Source organism: Chelonia mydas, chromosome 7 (genome assembly GCF_015237465.2).
Source record: "Chelonia mydas isolate rCheMyd1 chromosome 7, rCheMyd1.pri.v2, whole genome shotgun sequence".
In the NCBI taxonomy this organism is placed as follows: Eukaryota; Metazoa; Chordata; order Testudines; family Cheloniidae; genus Chelonia; species Chelonia mydas.
The window spans coordinates 69,606,657-69,629,260 of record NC_057853.1 but is presented as its reverse complement, the minus strand read 5'-3'; the positions used below and the strand labels follow the sequence as shown (position 1 = coordinate 69,629,260).

General features: G+C 39.3%; 1 protein-coding gene across 2 annotated transcripts in view; it reads right to left on the bottom strand.

The window, feature by feature from the left end:
• The window catches only part of NRG3 (neuregulin 3), an 874,025-nt gene that overhangs the window by 52,850 nt on the left and 798,571 nt on the right, over positions 1–22,604 (bottom strand). The window lies entirely within an intron of this gene.

Genomic DNA, 22,604 nt, shown 5'->3' with positions numbered 1-22,604 from the left:
TCACTACAAAAGGTTTTTTTTCCTCTCCTGCTGGTAATAGCTTACCTTACCTTATCGCTCTCATTAGAGTGTGTATGGTAACACCCATTGTTTCATGTTCTTTGTGTATATAAAATCCCCTTACTGTATTTTCCACTGCATGCATCCAATGAAGTGAGCCGTAGCTCATGAAAGCTTATGCTCAAATAAATTCGTTAGTCTCTAAGGTGCCACAGGTACTCCTTTTCTTCTTTTGTCAAAGGCAGTTTTCTCTCTAAGGAAAAGGCATTCCAGGGACTGAACAGTATCACCTTGCTGAAATAACTAAGTGAAAATGTTTAAGACCTTTGCATAGTAAACTTAATCCCCTTAACCTCTGATTTCTACTCATGCTGATCAATGTTTTCTTTTTGCTGTTGTTGTTTGCTTTCTACAGTATGTGTTTAAAGACTGCTTATTGATTAGTGCTACTGCATTTTCTTAGCTACTTTTTTGGTACATTCATTAAATCTTTGTTTACATACTTCAACTCATTTCTCTAATGTCTTAATATATTTAGTTAAATAAGATTCTATTCTCTGTCATAGGCCTTGTTTTAACACCCTTTTTTATTGATATAGGGTTAATCTGCATTTCTTTGTGAGTCTTGAGGACCTTCTTACTGTTGTCTTGACTGAACCCTCATCATCACCCACAGCAGGTATGTCATCATCCTTCCTGGTTCAGTATTGAATAGGGTTCCCATAAGAACCCAACAAATAGCTACTTTAATCTTCTGGATGGATTAAGACTGAATAATGCAAAGCACCGTTCCACTCCCCCAGAGGAAAAAAACAAGCTGAAACTGAGAGTGAGTGAACAGAAACTGAAAACACCCAATACCTTAAAAAGGAATAGGTTCATAGAACCTTTGTATATACATTTCTGCAGTGGTCATCCTTAAAAGTTTATTAATTGCCTCAGATAGTTAAAGTACTTATCTTAAGAATTTTCAGTATTTCCTATAGTAAGTTTAGGAAATTACAGGGAATACTGAAAACATTTAAGAGGCAGCATGATCTAGTGGACAGGAAACTAGACTGAGAATCAAAGCTTTGGGCTTCTAGTCTAAGCTCTGTTATGGACCTGCTATGTGACCTTGGACAAGTCACCTCATTTCTGTTTTCTTTCCTACCCTTGTCGTGTCATTTGAGATTGTAACATCTGTCCTCATCAAAAAAAGTTGCAATGATAATTTTTTCAATTTAAAAATTGGGTTTTGTCAACTTTTTTTTTTTTTTTGCTTTTAAAATTATTGAAATAAAAAATGGGGAAACATGATTTTTTTCATTTATAGCACATCTCTCTCTCTCTCTCTCTCTCTCTCTTTTAACCTACCTCACTAGAACAGTTAGAGGAAAATAAAAAATTTAAAGTAAGAGAAAGTAACATTCTAAGTGAGAAAAATGAAAATTTTCACACAAAATTTTGAATGAAAACATTTTGTTTGTGAAAAACCCCACAATTTTTAACAGATCTACTTACTATATGTTTTCACAGTGTCTGGAAGAATGGGGCCCCAATCATGGCTGGGGCCTCTAGGTGCTACTATAATTCAAATATAGACAGACACACACCTCTATACAAAAATATTAAACTACTGCCACTGCAGTATTGGAATACCTTGCATGTAAAATCTACAGCAATAGCTAAGTCTCCAGTAAATTTCATGGAGTTTCTGCTAAACTTCTCCCTGTTCAGGGTAGAAATTCTTCCGGAAAATGGAGTTTCGTTATGATTGTTTACATTTTATTAATTCACTTCTTTAGCAGAGAAGAGTGTGTGTTCAGTTTTTGAGTGTCATTCTTATAATGGAAGGGCCTTTTCAAAGAGGAAGGTTTTGCAGCATTTCCTAAAGATGGCCAGACTCTGGATCACCCTGATCTCCTCTGGAAGATGGTTCCATAGGCTGATCCCCTCAACTGAGACTGCTTTGTCCCCAGCTCAGACATGCTACCTTCTCAGCTTTGTGATCTACATTGTCCCAGAGAAGCACAGCTCTCATGGTAGTTCATAAATTGAAATTCCGTCTTTCATGTAGCTGGGGCTTGATCCATGTATCATTAATAAACAATAATAAATATACCCTGAGGTTACCTTATCTGTGGATGCAAAATGGATGGCAGCTATTGTATTTCTTCTTTATCGCTCTTTTACCTAATAATTCATCTCAGTTTAAAGCGTGACTGAAAATATGGTGCTTCCCTCTGTATTTCCGTATTTACACACCTTGTTAAATAAACTACAGTAATTATACTCTTAAAAGAAATACTCTAGGCAGTTGCCACATCATCTAATTAGCAAACAAGAAAAGATTCATAAGCTATAAACCAACACATCAACCAACATAAATATCTCTGCTTAAAAGTTATAATAAGAAGTCCATTTAGGGGTTACACAGTATTAAAATAGTATTCCAAAATACTCAAGAAAATACACCCTTGCCAGACCAAAATAGGAAAGCATTGTGATTCAGAGCATTTTGTTTAATGAAAAGTATGGAAAGAAGGCATTTCCTAAAATATAAGAAACAGACAAAACCACTGAGGACAATTGGTACTTTGGGTCCTGGAGACCAAATCCTGCTCAGCATATGCAACATTAAATCAATGTCTCTGTTTTTATGTTATCTACTCTTTCTCCCTTTAATTCCCAGAGAAGATGCATGTCTTTCTCCTCACCTTCTGTCCCCTCATCCCATTCAGCCTGACTTTAAAGTGCTTACAAGGCTACTGATCTTTTCTGAACTTATCCCATACTATTACTATTGCCATCAAACTTAAAAAGGATTGCCAGTGATCCATAAAAGTAACTCTTCTTCCAATACTCACTAGCACGCCATGTAGTCACATTTCATCCTATCCGGTACTGAACAAAGTGCATATAACATCCCATAAAGTAGTCTTGTTCCTGAGTCTTTTCTGCTATGTTAAATTCACTCTTAAAGATTCTGATCAAAACTTATGCATAGACTAACTTTTTGCTCTGTGAGTAGACTCACTGATTTCATTTAGGCTACTGAGTGTGTGCAAATGAAGTACATGCTTAAGTCTTTGCAGGACCAGGGTCTAAGACTGACAACCTCTTTTTCTCAATATTGTCAGTTCTAAAATATATTGTTTCTGTTGTGTAAATGAGACAAATTATATGAGTACTTTGTAATGAAAAGAAAGAACATTGTTGCAAGGTCTTAGAGAACACCATACATGATACTAACTGTGTAACTGGGACAAAAATAGATGTACTGTGACTCATTTAATTAAAACAGATTGCGCCGCATTTGTAAGTAATTAAACCAATATGGGCCTTGCTGCCCATGACTGTGAGATGCTCTTATTCTCTTGCATGTTTAGGAACTTACTGGAATATCTTTGGAAAACTTTCCACAAAATAACTATGGAGAACCACCTTGTGCATATGAGCTCATAAAATTATAGAGAAACAATAACTCATCAAAGTATTCCCCTTGACTTCCTAGTTCAATGGTGATCAAATCAAAATCAAATAGGCCCACAAATATCCAACAGAGTAATTAACTAATAAAATAAGAGAACTGAAAAATAAAGATATTTATTTTATTTATTCATTTTAAAATAAAATATATTAGGTAGTATTCACCTAAGATTTGGTCTTTAATTTTAAATATACATGTACATTTATATGCACACTGTAATTTCTCCTAGAAATATTAAACCTTATGAGATCTGTTATATTCCTCACTCCCATCCTAAACAGACATGCTGGGGTTTGCTGAAGATAACTGCATGCTGTAAGACAAATTTTAAAAAACCCGTAAAAGCCCCATATCTTCTCATTGTTATGTCTGACATGAACTTGCTTCCCAAGTGTTTTTTCTCATATAAACGCCAAAGCAAACTATGTTAAAATAATTCTATGTTTTAGTCTTCACATAAATGCCAGGAAATTCAGAGCTTATTCTATCTTCACTCCTAAGAAGTGTGACTCAGAATAGAAGAAGCAGCATGGTATAGTGGATAGCCCATAAGAAATTCTAGATTGTATTAGTAAATTGTGGGCTGATTCTCTGTCCCTTTTGTGGGTATGCAGGCAGGAGGACATGATACAGGCAGCCAGACTCCTCATCACTAATATAAACACTAAAAATAATTTAAGGCCCCCTGTTCAGGAAAATGCCGGGGCAGTTCTACCTTTGTGCTTCTGCGGGGATGGAAAAAGCTCTGCTACAGTACCCCCTTCCTCTGCACCAACCTGCAGAGGTATCTGGAGGCACCCTTGCCCGCTCTCAACTTAGTGCTGGAGAACTATGGAAGGTACTGTGCTTCTTATGTAACAAACTGTCTCCGCACTCTCCCTGGAATGGTGAGGCGCCATTCACCCTCAATATGGACCAATGAGTAAATGTCACAGTCTGAACCTGAATTTATAAGATGAAGTAGATCGGGTCCACTGTATATTGTAATTGTATCATGATAATGTCCTCATATATTATGTCTGACAACCAATACTTCACAATATTAATGAGACCATATTACTAGATAGAGTGGCCTCTACCTAAAATAGCAAAGAGACCATATTGTGTATATGCAGAAGACAGCAAAAGAAAAGATGAGTGTTTTACCTTTACTTTTGGGATGCCTTAATTTTTGAGTGCAAAATTTCACAATATAACTGTTGCATTAGAACTAATGTTTTGTGTGTAATACTAAATATGACTATAAATTAAGTATGGTGGAAAGTCATCATCATGGAAAAATAATGCAAAGATGCACACTTTCTTTCAAGACCTTAGCGTCTCAGCTATTTCAGGCACAGGCTAGTGAGCTGAAAAATAGTATTCTGTGCCTGGATGTACCAAAAAGTATTCCTCTATTAAATTATTTCTATCAAACTTGTCCCCTAAACAATTTCCACCTTTCTTTTGTTTTCCCCTCTCCTTTTAAATGTAAAAAGATAAAGAGGCAAATTTGATATACAGTAGAACCTCAGAGTTATGAACACCAGAGTTACAAACTGACCAGTCAACCACATACCTCATTTGGATCTGGAAGTACACAATCAGGCAGCAGCAGAGACCAAAAAAAAAAAAAAAAAAAAAAAGGCAATACAGTACAGTACTGTGTTAAATGTAAACTACAAAAAAAAAAAAAAAGGGAAAACAGAATTTTTCTTCTGCAGAGTAAAGTTTCAAAGTTGAATTAAGTCCATGTTCAATTGTATACTTTTGAAAAAACAGCCATGTTTTATTCAGAGTTTCGAACATTTCAGAGTTATGAATAAGCTCCATTCCCGAAGTGTTCCTAATTCTGAGGTTCTACTGTGTCTCTGAAAATATAGGTATGCTAGGAGTGAAATGCCGACAGTCCCAGCAGCACCACAATGGCAAGAGCAGCTGCTTACTGTAACATGGTATTTTGATTTACCCTTTTTTAAACACCAAAGTTGTGATTCTGAAGCTACATTGATTTTAAATTTGGTTCCCTATAAACTAATGATTTCCTTTGGTCTCAGGGCAAGTTTAGTATTTGTGTCAGGTATAATCGGCACTCAAATCTAACTATCATTATAAGACTTAATTAGGTAGTTTCAATGCAATAAATTCATTAAATCTTAGATCTGAAATAGCTTCATAGACAGTTAATGGGATCAAGGGGTGACTCGTTCTTTACAAAAAAAAATGGCTGATATTACTGATTAGGAGTTTTCATGTATTGACATTCCATCACTAAGACAACATGATTCCATTATCAGGCTTATCCATTCGCTTTCCATTTTTGCTAAGAGTGATAATGTCATTCACTTATCAGTGAAATTCATTATCTGAGTCCCATCAGGCTTGTTTTAGTTTGTTGTTTTCCTTCATGAAAAATTCAGTCTTAACGTTTGTCATGCAGATTCCATGTACCAGCAAACAAATACCTGCCATCACCCGTACAAATGGTCTTTTGATTTGTTTAAATGTGAGGTGAGTTACAAAATAATCTGAAGAAAAAAGCCCAGCTAACTTCCAGCTAAACAGGACACTGCCTGCTGCCTGTGAGAAAAAAAAGATAAATGGCTGGCAGAGACTAACTATTTTTCCTAACGTCCAACTATTACCAACTAGGATAACTGTCAGGGTGGAATAAATTGCCAAGGGAGCTTGTGGAATCTCAGTCATTGGAGATTTTTTGAGCAGGTTAGACAAACACCTGTCAGGGATGGTCTAGAGAATACTTAGTCCTGCCATGAGTGCAGGGGACTGGACTAGAAGACCTCTCAAGGTCTCTTCCAGTCCTATGATTTTATAACTAGTACCAGCAGCTACAGAGCTTTTTTTAGCCAATGTGCACAGTGATCTGAACGAGCCTGAGTTGAGAGGGATAGACTGGCCCTGGAAACCTGATATGCTAAGAGTTACCTAACAGGTCTGGCAAACCACCTATATTTTTATCTGCTCTAAGACACTGGTAACCATTTTAATTTATGATACCTCAGCCACCATCAAGGACAGGAACTAAGGTTACACTGGAAAATATGTGCTACCTGCTGGAATTGCTGCTGTTTCTACCTGGAAGCTGATTCATTTATATTAGCATCGTCTCAGGGTATGCACAGTCTATCTTACTTCAGTTTCATCATTACACATTCCTGAGACAGGGTAAGGTGTTGGGAGCAGAATCAGAGATGTTCCCAACATTCCAAAAGAAGCAACACATTTCTCCCAAAGGGGCAGCAGTATAACTGGAACGGGGGGAGTCAAGAACAAAGGCTGCACAGATTCTACAGCATTTGTCAACTCTCACCAGATGCACCAGCAGAAGAATGCTGACCAAAAGTTCATATTTAACTTACCCAAACTAACCTTCGCTAATCAGTTATCAGGGAGACAAACATTGGAGATACAGATTGGGGTTCAGGCCGACAGAGTGAATGCTCCTGATTGCCATATTTTGAAATACTGTTTCCTTCCGCTCTTTGCCTAAGATGGCTGGGATGATGACATGTAGGGAGTGGCAGAGGAGGGCATAGTCACTGATGAACAGGGACATTGAAATCTGAGTGGCTAAGATAAGGAACAAAAAGCCTTGTCCCTTGGTGGCTGTGAAAGGAAGCTTCCACTTTAACACCTGAATTCCCTTCTCCACACTCACAAAGGACTCATGTTGCAGGAAAGAGAATGATGATGATGTTGAAACTTGGAGCAGAAAGGCTACAAGGACTGATCCCTCTCACACCTCCCTTAGGCAATCAGCATCATCAGGGTCCTTAGCTGTGTGGAAAGCCTAAGATAGACAAAAGCCCCTCAGCATCTGCAGCATCAGTGGCAATGAGTCATCCACCCAGCAGAGGCTGAACGATGGCAATGCCCCAGTTACAGTAAAGTCGACAGCAGGAGCACACATGAGAAAGCATCTCTGTGGGACAGCTGGAGGACTTGGGACTCATGTTCAACCCCCTTGAATTCCAGATGGTACGGTGAAAGGGTCTCACCATACCCTACTGCTATGCCAGCCAGGGTAGAACAGCTAAAAAGTACTTTGTGGAGTGTTTACTATCACATAGCCTGAATCACTCATCCTTACTCAGATGAGAATGCAGAATCAGGCTCACAAATAGTTGTTTATTATCACAGTTGTTTATTACCTGCCCTCTAGCATCTGCCGCAGGCAGTTTTTAGCATAGTAGATGTAACTGTGACTGACAGGCAAAGGTCTGACTCTGTGAGTGCCACGGAGAGAATCACGTGATCACTCTGAGTGATAACGGTGCCTGTAGTGAGGTGAAAGAGTGTGCAGGACAGAGAAAATGAAGAAAATGTGGAAGGAATCTTCTGATGTTAAATCAGTTTTCACAGCATGCAACAAGTCAAACGAGCCAGCTAGCATTTCAACATTTCCCTTGTGTGGCATCTTTGACCATTGTCATCCAGAGGCTTTGAAAACATCTGAAATGGTTTTGGCAGACACTTCCACAATATTGTCACTCTGAATTGTGAAGGTTTCACACAGCTCTCACTGAGAGAGAGAATTTACAGGATTCCCTCAGCCATAACCATACATTAGGATCTACTTGGAATGTAGATCTGCAAAAGGTCATGAAAACTTTTATTTACAAAGAACTCCATCAGCGCGTGTGTGTGCATGCACACACGTTATCAGCTTTCATTAAGTTATTCCAGTTATTGTGATTTCTTTTTCTTAAAGCCCCAGTTGCTGAAATCATGTGATTACATCACAATCTCAGTTTACATTTAAAAAGAAAACGACAGGAAGTTTCTAGCTGAAAGGCCAAAATCCATTTGCTGTGGATGTAAGATCTTAACTAGTTTCTGCTGAGAACTTTTCATATATGCTCGGATGAGGACTAGCTAACAAAGGACAATACATGGCTAAGAGAAAGCTGGAGTAAACAGATAACCTTGTGTGTTTCAAGTCAATGAGCGGAGTCAGCATGATTCCAGATGGTGAGTTGTAACTGGGTGTCCTTATCACAAGTTATAGACACACGAAGCGCTGAGAAGGGCCTCCAAGGTAACTCCCTGGTACTGATGCCAGAACAGAGTTCAGGGAAAGGTCTAACATGACTGACATGAGTAATGACACCCTCCCCTCATAGATGTATGCCAATCCAGTTCACAAACTTGCATGGGTAAAACTATAAACAATTGTTATTTTTAGATACTAATTACTGCTTTTTTGCTTTAAATCTCCAGGAATATACCTGTTGGCCAACCAGGAGAGCTTCTACCTCATTCCCCTGGACCCCAAAATTAGAATTTAACCTATATACTTTAATAGAAACAGTTTAAGGGTAATTACCTGTGTGTTAGCAATATGTTAATTTGAACCATGGGCAGAGCTATTATGTAATCTTTTAGACCAGTGTTTCTCAAACTAGGGCCGCTGCTTGTTCAGGGAAAGCCACTGGAGGGCCAGGCCAGTTTGTTTACCTGCCACATCCACAGGTTCGGCCAATCGCGGCTCCCACTGGCCGCGGTTCACCACTCCCAGGCCAATAGGGGCTGCGGGAAGTGGCGGCCAGCACATTCCTCGGCCTGCATCACTTCCCGCAGCCCCCATTGGCCTGGAGTGGCAAACCACGGCCAGCAGGAGCTGCAATCGGCTAAGCCTGCGGATGCGGCAGGTAAATAAACTGGCCCGGCCCGCCAGGGGCTTTCCCTAAACAAGCAGCGGCCCTTGTTTGAGAACCACTGTTTTAGACCATTGGCTTATTGTGCTTATCTTGTCTTGCTGCTAAAACCTATCCAGGGGCTTGGGAAAACCCATCCCTGTCGCTTCTTTCTGCCCAATGAGCACCCTATATAATATATTTTAATCAATTGTTCTGCAGTGTCTCTGAGCCTAATAAGCAAAGTGACACTCCGCCAGCGTTGTGCGTAATAAACTCCTGTGCTTGACTCTACATGGTGTCCATTTCTGATCCTTCACTAGCCTCCATAGTCATGGAGAAAAGTTTGAAAACATGAACCATAAAGGCTCAAAAACCAGAAGAAAAATAAAAAATGAACCAACCTTTTTTTTTTCTTTTAAGTTTCATGATTTTAAGTCAATTTCACGGTTCCTGGGGATTGACTCATGATTTTGGAAATGGCTGTGGTTGGCAATAGCCTATACACAGACACACATGCACACGTAGACACACACACTATTTGCCTGATCCTTCAGCCCTTTCAAACTGAGCTTTCTCCAAAGACAACGAGTTATCCCTTGTTCACTCAGCAGACGGTTGTGAAGTCCAACGCTCGGTATATTTCCTGTGTGGGAAACTATGGTTTTACTCTTCCACTGGAACTGTCAATCAACCAGCCTCCCCTCCCCTCTTTTTTTGGCTGTCTCTCAGCAGCTCTTTTTTGCCTCCCCACCATCTCTCTTCCATCTGGCCTCTTTCATTTTTATTTTATTTTATTTGTGCTCTTCTGCTTTTTTATATTGCGCTTCCAATTCCCTTTTATCTTCCTGCCATTTCCCTAATCCTCTGGGAGAGATGATCAAAGGCACAAATGGCAGTTAGGGCCAAACATCCACAAAGACAAAGGGAGTTAGGTACCCAACTGCTATTTCTGTCTTTGAAAATCTTCCTTTTTAAAATTTTCTTTCCCCTTTTTCTGGCCAGGATCAGCACATAAACATTTAAATTAGAGAAACTTACTTGTAATATTTATTTTTTTTCTTCATCAAACTGAAATTTAGTTTAACCAGTTTCTCTCTGAAAATTCTATACACAAAGGCTCAGCTGGGCCTGCAACTTTGTCTAGGCCCTGTGTTGCTCAGCTCTGCTGCTATGGTGAGAAAAGGAATAAGCAGTGAGAGTGCCATTTAGGTACATTTTACTGATTTATACAGATGCTCTTCACTTCCTGTGTGTGTTATTGATGAACATATTATGATTGTTTTATTTACCTATTTAAGGTCTAATACAAATCCTGTTGAAGTTAATGGTACTTTTTCGTGACTTCAACGGGTTTTGGATCAGGTGACAATCATTACATTCTTAGTATTTTTAAAAAACACTTTAAAAGTGTTTTGTGATACCTTTGTTATATAAAAGATACTACCTGATACAATCCCTTTTATCCAAAACTCTTTTATCTCAATCTCCACATTATTGGAATCCTTTCCTTGTATCTCATACTGGAGAACAAGGAAGGGATTCAGATAATGTGGAGGTAAGGAGGTGGTGGAGGATGAGCCACTGGCCGCAGGGAAGGCCACCCTGTTGCTTAACGGCTCCTGCAGCATTTCAGAGATCCCTCCACTGCTCCAGTGTTGTAGAAGTGAGTGAGCAGGACTGTAACAGCGGAGCTGCAGAGGGGACACAGAGCTGCTGCAGGGCCAGTGACACCCAATCCCTGCAGGCCCAAGGGTTGGAAGGGAGGCTGTGGTCCTGCAAGGCAGAGCAGTCCCTTGGCCGAGACTGTGAGGATGAGAAGGAAGGATGAGCCCCAGCAATGGGGGAGGCCTTCCCACTGCTGAATGACTGCTGCCCTATTATCTGAACTCCTGATTACCCATATAAAATCCGTATCCCCCTTGCTAGCTGGATAATTAGGAAAATACTGTATATGTATAAGAATAAACTTATATTTATTTTGACATATGAGGTTTGGTATTTGAATGTTGCCTTAACTGGTGGTGCTTGTTTTGTGATTGTAAGCCCCATGATAGCCATCAGACCGGCTAACATCTAGCATATCATGGCCTGTGTTGCCGTGTTGGTATTTGGTTTTATTTCCAAATGTCACAATGCATGTTACCCACAAAGTTGTGCCACTGCAAGTTGTAAGAGAATACATTAATACAAACCTCACCAATATATCTTATGGAAGTCTCACCCCACTAGCCCATTTGCTACAGATTGCTAATATGCAACAGTTGACTCAAATCTACTACTACCAACAAAAAGAAAGATGCCAAAAATAAATGTGACAGATATTGCTGATGGTTATGCTGCCACTGACCTATCAAGTCAAGCTACAATATTCCCCTGCTGCTGTCTTTAGTTCTACTATTGCTGTTATACCTAGGATGCCTGAGTTGGTGTTCAACAAAATAGTTAATGAAAACACAGTGTTAGCACTGGATGGGAACCTGTGAAGTTGACTCTGCTACCACTAAAAAATGTCTATGTCCCTTTGTCTTTCCTCCTCCTCCTCCCCCACTAAAACAGAAGCATATTGCACTACCTGAGCATGCCTTTTATAGTCTCAGGAAAAACAAAAGAGGAGGTGTGATTAATTCCTCCAGTGCAGATTTCTGTTGGATCACATTCTGTTTAATTCCCTAAGGGGCACTGTTGTAGGTAAACCAGCAAATTTATATTATTTAGACACAGCTAGTTCTAAACAGGACTCTACATGCATCAGGAAGGCATACCTAATTAGCAAAAAGAAAAGGAGTACTTGTGGCACCTTAGAGACTAACCAATTTATTTGAGCATAAGCCTTCATGAGCTACAGCTCACTTCATTGGATGCATATTGTGGAAAATACAGAAGATGTTTTTATACACACAAACCATGAAAAAATGGGTGTTTATCACTACAAAAGGTTTTCTCTCCCCCAACCCTACTCTCCTGCTGGTAATAGCTTATCTAAAGGGATCACTCTCCTTACAATGTGTATGATAACCAAGGTGGGCCATTTCCAGCACAAATCCAGGTTTTCTCCCCCCCCCCCACCTTGATTATCATACACATTGTAAGGAAAGTGATCCCTCTAGATAAGCTATTACCAGCAGGAGAGTAGGGTAGAGGGAGAGAAAACCTTTTGTAGTGATAAACACCCATTTTTTCATGGTTTGTGTGTATAAAAACATCTTCTGTATTTTCCACAATATGCATCTGATGAAGTGAGCTGTAGCTCATGAAAGCTTATGCTCAAATAAATTGGTTAGTCTCTAAGGTGCCACAAGTACTCCTTTTCTTTTTGCAAATACAGACTAACACAGCTGTTACTCTGAAACCTATCTAATTAGCTGCTCTCTTATTCCAAATCCCAACTCCTTACCCTAACCCTTTCTTCCATAGCATGGGAATCAAAATGTGATTAGGGGCTGAAGAGACTGAATTGCAATGGAAGATTAGTGCTAGATTGTGCCAAAGAGTCGCCATACTGCATATAAGCTATTGTGGAATTGCACTCCTCCAGAGGCCATTCCCTTCCTAAGCTCCCAGGTGTGTGTGTGGTGTGTATGCAGCCTGCTCCACTGGTGAGGCCAGCTCACTTTGTGAACCAGTGCAACTGGGTTCTGAGGGCTGCAGAGTATGTCAGAAGCATTGCCTCCTCCCTGCCCCCTTTGGGGCACACAAAGGGAGCAGTATCCGGGACCGTGATTGTCCCTGGGCCTCCCCCACACTTGCAGCTCTTAGCACAGGGCTAGTCACAGTCTGGGACAGATATCAGAAGAAAGCCTAGTATGTACTACTGACAAGAAGTTTATCAACTAACATCTCAAAGAAAGTGGTGGAAACCCCATTCATTGCTTGGCACATTTAAATCTAGACAGGACGAAACTCTAGACAATGGGCAAAATGAAACAATCCTACACTGGCAGAGAGAATATTTAAGCTCATAGGGTAACTCTCACAAACCAAGCTCCTCCTTTAGCCCTGGAGGTGTTGTGCCTGTTGAGGGATAATGCACCCAGGAGTTTATGCTGAGCTTTGGCAGTAGCACCATAAGTCCATTAACATGGGTGGTGGCTTTAAGACACAATTAAGCCCTTAGTCTGTGAGAATGACCAGCCGGTAACATTCTCTATTCACCCACACTGAGAGAGCTACTGAAAGCATTTGGCAGTGACTACAGAGAGCAAGCTACCAAACACACCGTTACTTTAGTGTCAATGTCTGTGTGCATACCCTGGTGCGTCAGTTACAGCACAGACTATACTTGTACCACCAATAGGTGCACCACATACCCTATTGGGAAACCCCCCCCCATGAAGATAAATTAAAAAAAAACCCAACAAAAACATACTTGCTTGGTCAAAACTGCATGAAACTTTTACTAAATTACAAAAACAACGATAGGTCAATTGCAGTACCCCCTACCCCACCCCAAAAGCCTTACACTTAAAAAAAAATACAGAAAAAAATGCCATTAATTCAAAATCAAGGATATAAGACTTCCTTGTAATGTCTAAATTCCTGTCCTGGCAAGCTCCTCTGGCCCTGATTCAGCAAAGCACTTAAGCATGTGTTTAACTTCAGCGTTAAATTTTCACAGCTTCATACACTTAAAGGCAGAAGGAACCATTAGATCATGTAGTGTGACCTCCTGTAGATCACAGGCCATTAAATTTCACCCAGTTACCACTGTATTGAGTCCAATAACTTGTGTTTGTTTAAAGAAATTCCAGTCTTGATTTGAAGACATCGAGAGATGGAGAATCCACCAGTGCTCATGATAGTTTGTTCCAGTGGTTAATCACCCTCACGGTTAAAAAAAAAAAAAATGTACCTATTTCCTGATTTGAATACATCCGACTGGCTTCAGCTTCCAGCCATTGGTTCTTGTTATGCCATTCCTCAATTAAAGAGCCCATTCCTAGATTAAAGAGCCCATTAGTACCTGGTTTTTTTCTCTCTGTGAAGATATTTAGACACTGTAATCAAGCTGCCTCTCAATCTTCTTTTCAATAAAATAAGCAACATTGAGCTCTTTGCTTTAAGTGCTTTGCTTTAGATCTAACCACATGCTGAACTGGGGGATCTGTATGTGGATAGGCCCCTGCTCCCATACGAAACCCCATAAATCCAGGGGGCTTTCTGTTGGCTCAGGGTCTTCCCATGTTGGGTAACTTGCAGGACTGGGGCCTAAATCAGTATCTACGGATGTTGAAGAAACCACAACTTTAAATGTTAAACATTTCTTGCTTTATTACAATTGGGCCATACTGACGCAAATATTTTAAGTGATAGGCGGATCATTTTCCCTCATTAGTAATTTACTTGTCATGAATATGAGCTCCTCCATCACTCCTATTAATACCATGTTGACTCACTATATACCCACCTTTGCATAAACAAAACTATTTAAATAACTGTGCTGGATAGAAACAGCTCTTAATGATGGTGTGGTGTGGAACTCCATTGCTCCAGAGGTAGCTCCTTCCCCATACTCCCATGAGCACAGAGAGCACTTGAGAATTGGGTGTCATTGGGATCTTAATAATTGGTATCTTTCTCTAAAAACATCACTTCTTAAAATATTTTAAATGGTGATTTCATATTTCCTTTTTACAAAGGACACCTCTTTCTTACAAACCACCTCCTTTCTTATTGGTTATTCCATTCCCATCTGTAATATGCTAAAACTTTGGGTCTATCACAAAAATCACAGCCAATGCTAAGGACCCGCCTTGGAGAGGTAAGAAAAGAACTCTCTCACAATGGCTCAAACAGTTAAAACCACTGACCACAACTCTTTGGAACATAGATCACTTTAAATTATGAGCTACTGAGAGAATCATTTGAACTTTATTGGTTTATAATGAGTTCCTGAGCTGTGACTAAAGCTCAAGCCTATAAAATTAATTCCAATAGACACTTTGGGTGACTTGGTATTTTGTTTTGTTTTATCTGATCTACTCCAACATTTTTAATACATTAGGCTGCCTCGCAAACATTAAGGCTGTGATCGAGCAAAGCACCTGTGTATGTGCTTAACATTAAGCCTATAAGCAGTGAAATCATCAGGACTGTTTATGTGCTTAGAGTTAAGTAAATGCTTAAGTGTTTTGCTGGACCCTGATACAGTTAACATTCATTCTATTTCTCTTCTTTTCCTATATAAGACTTGTGAAAAGCCTGTATCAAGGCTTCCACCTAAATTATTTGTTATTGCTGTTGTTAAAAAAACATGCATGTTAACTGAACATTTCATGCAACCATTTGGGAAAGCGCCTGCCCTTCTGCTGGCTTGCATACTCTCCTCTCTGTCTATGTCCTCTCCTCAAAATGTCTGGAAAATATCTTGGCTCAAGGTGCCACAGAAGGAAACTGCTTTTCACAGTAACTGCATGAACAAGCTAAAGGATGCACTACCCCAGCGTAAGGCCGGTTTCCAAGTGGATTCTGACCTGCATCACAAGTAACCAAAAGTTCCAGATATCATGCTGAGTGGGCTGCACATGCCATGGCTTGTTACACTTGCAGCATTAGGATTGCCTCTTGATTTTCTTTGTTTGTAGATTAGACGTTGTTCAAGATACAGTTTGAACTATCCATTCAGTATAAACTGTGTATTTTTAACCAAACAATTACTTGTCTACATAGTATACTAAAGGTAAATACCCATATCTGGAAGGGCTGTGGTGGACAGACAACACACAGAAATATTAATTTCCCCCATGACTTTGTGTGGCAGAGTTTTATGTACAGTCTCTGTCTATAGAGTCATATGAGTGCTGAGCCTCAAACAAACATTGCTAGTACATTCTGGGGCTGTGTACAGCTTAATGGACATGTCTAACTGAAAAACTATCTCAATTAGGAGAGGTCCAATAATCTGGAGTAAGACAACTCACACAGAAGAAGGCTGAGTAGTAAATAATAATGTGGCTCATAGGCGTCTCTTTGACCTAGCTTTGTGTCAAAATTTGAAAAGATACAGTTCTTTTAAAAGCCACTACACCCAGATGAAGGTCTAAGTTAATGGAGGGCAGAGCAGATAGGCAGTTGCTGACATCTGCTACAGTTGCCATGGTACAGAGGGAAAGGGTGAGAGGAAATGAGAAGGGAAGGCATCACAAACGATATTAGCAGACAATGAGCCATTTTAGTGCAATGGAACAGCTGAGGGAGGTTGGGAAGAAACATTCTGAAATGCAATTTAAATAACGTCAAAAATGTTTCCCTTTCTGATTGACCAGTTGCATATGGCTGTTAGTAGTTTGCTAGTCTCTGTTAAATGTGGATATTTTGGGTGAAAGGTATATCTCTTCACATTTCATTCAATAGCTTTCAATATTTAAGATTAATTCCTCCCCCATCCTTCCCAACTGCTCATTTTTATTCAAGCAGAATCCACTTTGCAGCATTGTAAACTATATAGTGAGGAAATGGATGTTGTCTCATTCCTTTTCTAGCATTTTTTTAAAAAGTGTTTTAATCATTCTAAAATTCTTAGCATCATGTTTAGTAAAATAGGGTCTGATCCAAATCAACCGAAGGCAATAAAGCACTTCTTGTGACCTCAAACGGCTTTGTGTCAGGCCCACAATGCCTAGCCTACTTCTTTCAGACATGCAAACATTGCCAGAAGATACATTTAAATATGTCAATTTTTTTAAAGCTGTGTTTTACTTCTTATAGTGCACAAGGGTGAAAGTGTTCTTTGTGATGAAGGACAGGAGCAGAGTCCAAGCTGTTGATATAGCTCAATATCTGAACATATAATCTATTACACTTTGAAATCTATGTATGCTCTGCAGGTTCCAGCAGTCTACACAGTGTAAACTGTTCACACAATATAGTCTCTCTGATACTGGTATTGTATAAGCCACTGAAAATGCACAGTCTAATAATACTTTTTTTCTTGTGTGTCAACAATATGTCAGTTATTCCTGTTGCTAATGTCACCAGAAAGAGATCTCTAAAACCAAGAGGGTAGCCCTAGGTAAGGGAGAGTCTTCCTACTATTCAAACTTTGACCTATTCACCATTAAATTGTTTCACAGGAAAAATGAATGAACGGGAAAAATAAAACGCTGCTACATTCCAGAATCAACCTCTTCACAATGGTTACCTATACAATAAACTCAGATTTCTTTTAAAATCAGGTTTTGTTTCCCCTTTTTAAAATAGTGACCATTGCTGTCCAGTTAATTTCTGGACAGCATGATTGATTCATTTCCATGCCAATCTCACAATGCTCTTCCAAGTTTACAGCTGTTTAACATCATTGAGGATGTCTAAGCTCTGGAAAGAAATGAAAAAGAATAGGTATATTTGTTAGCTCATGATAGACTAAACTGTTGGAGAGTTTTTGCAGTGCAGGTTTCCATGTGACATTTTTGCATGGAGGAAATTGACAGATATGAATCATTATCCTCTTTGGAACCCAAAACAGATCTCTAGTATACTGATGATGCTAAAAAGATAGGACCAATTACAGTATTGATCCAAGATCCTTGCCATAATCATTATATAATTTTCACCATGACCATCAAAAAGTAGAGAAATGGCAAGTAGAAATATCAATTTGTTTCCTACTGGACAACAACAATAAAAACACACGAACCTTCCCCCAAAACCTGTATAATAAAGTGGGTGGGATTAAAATGTTCTACCAGATAATAAGCGCTAGTAGTGGTCCCAATGTTGCAAAGAACATGGAAGAGACAAGGTCTCTGCCCCAAGAAGTTTATCCTCCAAACAATCTAACAAACCATTGACACCAGTTTCTTTTTTGATATGTGACCATAGCCAGAGAACCCATGAAAACGCAGACTGTTTTTGTCTGGTTTGCAACAAAACACACAAGGACAAATTCTCTGCTGCTGTATTTCCATTGATTTTAGTCGTGTCAATCCAGACAAAATGTGGCCCATAATCTTGGCAAGCAATATTGGAAATATGTTAGATAACCAACTAAACTCAGCATGAAAATCAGTATTCTTCCTCTCACTATGTTCCTCCTTTAATACAACATGGTGCAACTTCCTTGGTGATATTCAGTTCTCCATCTGTGTGAACAGCTTGTATTTTCATCTGTGTGGCAAGATCTTCTGCCTTTTCTCTCAGTGAAGTTCTTGGCCTCTTTAGTAAGGACCTGACAGAAACAGGTAAGAAGACTAATTCTTAGTCCTTCCATTTAGCGTTTTAATTTGGTTATTTGCTGTGTTAGGATTTTCTCTCTTCTGAGACTCATTTTCTTCATCTCAGTTTTTGAGATTGAAATTTACTCCAAATGATGTTAGTTACAGCTGAGCCATGTTTAGGACCCACATTTTCTAAATTAGTAGAAGCTTTGTTCCACTTGGAGAGTACAGCAAGAGAGAAGATGGAGCTAGTGAAATGATTCTGGTCTCATTTGTAATAGTGTAAGAGGAACTTCATTGAAATTTATAGATTTACTCTGCAAAACCAGTGAGAAACCCGAATCAGAACAACATGTCACCATATGTTGCCTGGAGCAAGATCAATCATCTATACTTGAGCTCTGCTCATATACTTTGTATTAACTGTTTCTTTGTGAACTGATTATCCAAGATGTTCCTGATGTCTGCCACATGGAATCTGAAGTGTTCCAACAAAGCAGGAGTCAATTCTTACCAAGTATAACACAGGAAATCAATTACCAGTCATGTGGCCTGATTAAGCAAATACTCCATTCAGCGTGTCCCCTATTAAGTGATGCCAAATATCCTCCTATTAGGAATATTTTCACAGAAGACAGTGCAGTGTTTGAAATAAACCATATATTTGCCTAGACAAAGATTTTTGAACTCTATATCATAACATTTTGGAAAATTGGACTCTTCTGTGCACTGAACTTAGTGACTATCTGCCTTCATCCTAGTTCCTGCTCCTCCCCTTTAACTTCAGCACCCTCTTACTATAACAACATTCTGATTTATTAATTCACTGACTAAAATTACATTTTTTTTCTGCTTCCAACCTGCATCTTGTTTTGGTTTAAATGCATTAAAAACTTCATCCAATTTATCATACCACTACACACCAAGGAGCCAAAGAACCTACGGTAGAGTATCATGAGATAGCAGTCATTCCTGACCTATCTTATTTAAATTTATAGAGATAATCATAACTGACTGACACCTCAATCAAATTTTATGGATGTCTCCAAATTCATTGACTCATTGAGATCACTTATGAGACATAAGCCTTAGTAGAAGAATGCTCCAAAGTGTGTATTTTTGCTTCAATAAATTCACTAGCACAAGCCAATCACCAGGAAATGATTTATGGGTATATTCTGTACCTGTAATATATTTATGATCTATCAGTTTACTTATCTTTGGGATTTTTATCTGTAAAAGTGTGAACATTTGTGTGATTTTACCCTAAGGATAATACTTGGATAGTTTGAATTTTGAATCAAGGATTTTAATAATCTTTGCCAAAAATTAAGGTCAATTAATCTGTTATTCAATCACATTCAGTTTGAATGTAATGCTCTCTGAAATATTTTGGTTGGCCTCATGCTAAAATTCACATATACACAAACTCATTAGACTGTACCAAGGACTCAACATTTGTTTTTCTTTCTTATGGAAAACTGAGTTTTCAGTAAATGGAAAGTTTCAAAAACAATTTTCATAAAAAGGTTAATACAAATATCCCAGAAAATTCTTCAAAAAATGCAAAGTGGGTCCACTTCAAATCCTGTGGAATGGAAACAACTTCAATTTTTTTCATTGACATTGTTTTCATGTTTTACAACAAACTCTATTACATAACATGTATTTGTTTATTTATTTAAACGTGTACATCTAACTAAGTACCTATCCAGAGTTCTTGGTGTTTTTAGTAAATATTTAAAACAGAGTCCCAGACGATAATCCTGCAGGTACTTATGAACATGGGGCTTCATCTAAAACTCACTGAAGTCAATGGGAATCTTCCCATTGTGTTGAATGGGCTTTCCATCAGGCCCATGCATAACTTTACTGATCTAAGTAAAGTTATGCGTGTGTGGAACCATTTTTAGGAACATAGGCCAAATCACCAACAACAAAACCAGTTCAGTAGTGAACAGTGAGTTCAGAGCATATTAGCAACATGCAGCTGAGATCAGTTGTTCTCACAGAAGTCGATTTCACAGAACAGACAAACACTTTATAAGGAAAAGAAAAAAAACTCTTTTCAGAAAGAGGTCTGATGATTCATTCCTCAGCCAGCTAACACAATGCACACGTCAATCGAGATGATCAGCATTTGGCTGTTACACAGACACCACAATCCAAACAAGGAAAATAAACTCTATATATGTTCCTGACAAAAACCTTCCCTGTGGAGAGCTGTTTCTCAAAACAGCAGCAGCCGCAGCCGCCTCTAATATCATATGGGCTGCCTTATGTAAGGCTGAAGCTTATTGCTCCTCAACCACCTGAAAGAGTTTAAGCCCCCTTCCCCCATTCCTTCTAGTTTAATGTTGAATCACTCTGCCAAGAAGTTGAGGCAGGGGGACCAAGGACATGAAAGCTCCTTCCAAAGTCCTAGAATGTCTGTACCACCCATCGCAACATAGAATCCTTGACATCAGTGGGATTTTGGTATGTGTATATTTATTTCATGTTGCATCAAAAAAAACCCCAACAACCTATCAACGTTGCAACCACCTATCAATGTTGCAAGCTCAAGTACTCAAAGTTTAGGAGATGGCAGACTTAATTCACTGAGTGGGGTCCTGTGGAAAAAAAAAAGTACTCACATAATTAAAGATTGTATTTTAATGCATATGCACTAGGGGGGGCAAACAAAGCTTGCCTGAGTAACCTTAATTCTAGCATTTCTTATTTTTTGAGTGCTTGACTTTGCAACCTTAATATATCATGTAATTTCCAGAGTGTTATTAAAAATAAACGAACAAAAGTTTCACCATGTGGGACCCTATTGGTACTCCACCCTAGTCATCAACTAGGTTGGGACCTTTAGCTCTACAGCACAGAGCACCACTGCCACTTGAGCTAACACAGTAACAGGAAGCACTAGGAGACTGTTCTCTTGTATGTTGACCTGCCACTAGAAAGAGAATGGAGAGACACACTTTGCCAATGGGTTTCACAGCTATTTGTTGGACAGCAAAGGTATGATGAGACACAGGAATAATAGGTTCAACTCCAGGTTCCTCACGGGAGTGAACTCTAGTGGTTACAGAACCTTCTGCCCCCTGTCCTTACCTTCCCCTCAGTCTCTCCTTTCTGTTCCTTTCCTCCCAGCTCATGTCTGTCCCCCTTTGGATGGACTTCTGCCCCATCCTCCCTCAGCTCCTATCTTCTCCACCTCCTGGTTCATGCCACTGCCTATGTTCCTCTTTCTGTATCCTCCCCCATCCCCAGCCCCACCCCTTGCTCCTATAACCCCCATCTTCTGCCCTCTTCTGCTCCTGCTTGTAACCCCCAACCCCAGGCTACAGTTTCCCCAAATTTCTGTCACAGAGCTCTTCCCTCTCCATCCCACCACATTATTCCTCACCCTCTACATTTGAGTCAGGCTGTTCCTCCTTCTCCCTAATTCTACCTGGGTGCCAGCAGGGCAAGCATTGAAAGCACAGGAGAGAGAGTCTCCCTGCTAGTTCCTGTGCCCAGCACATTTCATTCCCAGAAGCTTGAGAGGATCAACTGCAGGGAAAGTCCTTCTCAGCCCCGGATGAAGCACAAGCACTCACTCTCTAGTACTAGGGCATGTACTGTGTGGTTGGCACATAGAAGCTTTGAGTAGATGGAGCATGCTCAGTGCATATGGAATCTTTAGATAATTTAGCTGCCAAACTCTAACATGTCTCTACTGAACATGTGCAAACCAAGATGTTTTAGAGTCTTATATCTTGGCTAAATTTGGGTAATCATAAATCATAAATCACATGTGTTTCAGAAGAAAAATGCATCACATTGCCTTAGCAAAAAATGTCATCATCATCCCGATTAGAGGTTCTACATTGTTTCCTATTCCTTGACCATTGTTCAGAATTTTGGCAGTTCTCACTTAGCTTAAAATATATATATAGTGTAAATTGCAAATCTAAACCACTGGCTTATATGATCTGACTATTGGCTGGTAAGCCACCAGGAAGTAAGTGATATTCCTTTGTGGGCACATATTTAATATTTTATCACTACAACACTCTATTGATTATAGTTTATAATCCATGGGAAGTCAACTAACAATTAGATTAACAATCAATTTATTTAAGAATTTTGTTATGACAAAATATTTAGCTTGGCTAAATAAAAAAAAAAATCCTCTGCAATTTCTCAACTCATGACAATATCCCAGTTTAACATCTACACTGAGAAAAGATGTAGGGAAGACTTTCTCACTGATTCTCAGATCTTCTGAAAGATCCCATTTCATTTCTTTCTATAATTCTTTTCTGCACATCCCAGCTCTCTACTGAAGTGATTAAAGGAAAGGAG